This window comes from Trachurus japonicus, unplaced genomic scaffold, assembly GCF_045865225.1.
Source record: "Trachurus japonicus isolate A0001 unplaced genomic scaffold, Traja_1.0 AP030847.1".
Lineage (NCBI taxonomy): Eukaryota > Metazoa > Chordata > Actinopteri > Carangiformes > Carangidae > Trachurus > Trachurus japonicus.
In genome coordinates, this window is record NW_028220980.1 from 26 (window position 1) to 2,498 (window position 2,473).

The following is a 2,473-nucleotide window of genomic DNA, read 5'->3' on the forward strand; positions in this document are numbered from 1 at the left end:
AAAACTCAAAAATTCTAGGTAACTGGCTGCAATAGATTTTTGCGTTTTGAGTCCAACTAAAACTCTCAAGTTTTGAATAAAACCACATAAAGTTAAGCCAACAAATTATCTTTTGTTGAGATAACTTGTAAATTAACTTAAAGATAACTTCAAATTTTGAGTTTTTTAAACACTTAAAATTTAGTAGTCTCAACTTATTATTTTTGTTTCAGATAAGTTACCTTTCAAATGCATCAAAACTCAAGTTGTACTTATAAATACTCTCAAGTTGTGGCAACTAAAACAACAAATAATACAAATACAAATAATACTAGTTAAGTAAAACATCTTTATTTAAACATTTAATGCAATATTCCAGCAAATATGATTAAATCTATCTAGTGCAAGTACTGTACACTGCACCCACAAACAAAAAGATGCAGACTGGTGTGGCCAAACTTGTTAAAAGAGTCCAAACCACAACACAGTCAAAAAGCACTACAGCAACACCACAGCAATGCTGTTAACAGTTTGAAGCGAGGCCGGTGCACCATCCACGAACACGGTGAGCACTCCCATTTGGACCCCTTTTGTTTGTCTGTCTTCTGGATCGGTGTCCTGTTGAAAGCAGAAATTCAACCAAATTCAATATAAACACTGTTAAGATAACTAAACACCTATGTCAGCGTGTAATTTTAAATTTGTGTCTCAGCCTGAGTAAACCTGTAGTGTACAGTTACTGTGCTATACAGTTTTTTTGCCTGTGATTCTAATTGCTATTCATCCCTGTAACAAGCTACAAGTCATTTATCTAACATCACAATTAGTCTGAAGCTGTTCAATGGCGGTAAAAATGAAACATCAGGTAACTAGCCTTGTTGGCTAACTCTGCCCCACTTACAGTTTTCTTTTAACTCTGTTGATTAGTGGTGCACTGTCCCTATGAAATAAACTAATAAATGAAATGAAATATCCTAAATAGTTTTTCTCTGTGCTACTCTGGTCAGAGCGGCGTCCCAAGCAACAGTGTGCTACACTAAGCAGCGGTCTGGCAACGGACTGCAGGAATTATTCTTCTGTTGTTGTTGCCTACAATGATCAATAGATTGTGGTATTCTGGTAAAACTCCATATTCAACCTTAAATTAAATGGCTGGTTAAATAAATTACTTGTGTTCCAGGGAGAAAGGAGGCTCTCAGCCATTAAGCTGGGTTACGCTACTGTAGGTGGAAGGCAAAAATATATGGGGCGTTGGTGATTAATACAGTTTTTTGGGAGCTACAATCCAAGGTGTGGATATTTCATCTTTTCTATATTCTAAAGCAATATGGCATAGAGAATTATATGTGCATGATAATTAATGTGCACTCATGGTTGACCAAAAATAAAAACAGACATTCTGTACTCACCAGGCGTTTCAGGAAAAGTGTCTCTGAAATCTGAGGTCTAGACATGCTCTGCTTTGATGCATTGTGATGTCTGGAAATTGGACACAGGAAAGCCATAGGACATTTGGTTAAAAACAGTGCAGCTGAGATTAATTTGTGACTAGTTTAAACTTAGGTCTTATATTGGGGTGGCATCCATCAAATTTGGACGAACCAGGAAGAGGACAGACAGATTTAATTTTTTTCAGGACAATATCGCATTTCGGGGCTTCAATACAAGAGGGACATTAGCACTATGGAGGTATTTGGATGTTTTTTGGTGTGTCTTTTTGTTACGAAGACAGTTGGTATCCATTTGCAACCGTTATATGGACATGCACTGCTATGCCAAGACCCCCTGTAACTCAGAGAAGCGACAGATAACTCTGAAACTTCTCCCAGCCCTTAGTCGACACGAGGAGAGAAATTTCAATTTTGGGTGAACTATCCCTTTAAGGGCTTGCTCAGGTAACCTGAACCATAATCAAAAATACATGATATTTATAACATGAATTCACCTGTTCATCAAGAACAGCCAAGCGTCTCTCCCTGTCTTGTCCCTTTTCCTGGCACGGCTGCTCTAAATGTCCACAACAGTTCCTTGGTTACACATCAGAACTTGCTGCAAATCTGAAATAAACAAAAAACAGCACACATTAATCCAACCGAACCAGTTCACATGGATTTTCTCTTAAGTAGTCAGTTTCTGAATACCTTTATTGGCAAGGTGCTGAATTACTCGTTGTATAAGGCAAGCAATAGTTCTGTGATATAAAATAATTAGCAACTTTTTCACACACATTTTCTTACCTGTTCCTTAAGACACAGGGCAGGCCATCTCTCCTGGACTTCTGTGACCATGGGCTGCACCTCAATCTTCTCCTGTCAGTCCACCAAGACAATTAACAACAATTAATGTCATATATTCATGTTTACATGACACCCAATTGTAAAAATGAGTCTCTAAAGTAACATTAAACTTTAACATCAGAGGCACACATAAGCAGTATACCAGTTATTTGTAGCACTGCTCATTGTGTTTAATAAATGAGCTCCAGTTCCACTGT

General features: G+C 37.6%; 1 long non-coding RNA gene across 1 annotated transcript; it reads right to left on the minus strand.

Moving 5' to 3' along the window:
• Positions 1–449: 449 nt before the first annotated feature.
• LOC146959943 (uncharacterized) lies at positions 450–2,022 on the minus strand. The gene is made up of 3 exons (XR_015035556.1): positions 1,925–2,022; positions 1,389–1,458; positions 450–597 (listed from the first exon to the last, which is right to left on the minus strand). It is a non-coding gene; the product is annotated as an uncharacterized LOC146959943 (long non-coding RNA).
• Between the last annotated feature and the right edge of the window lie 451 nt (positions 2,023–2,473).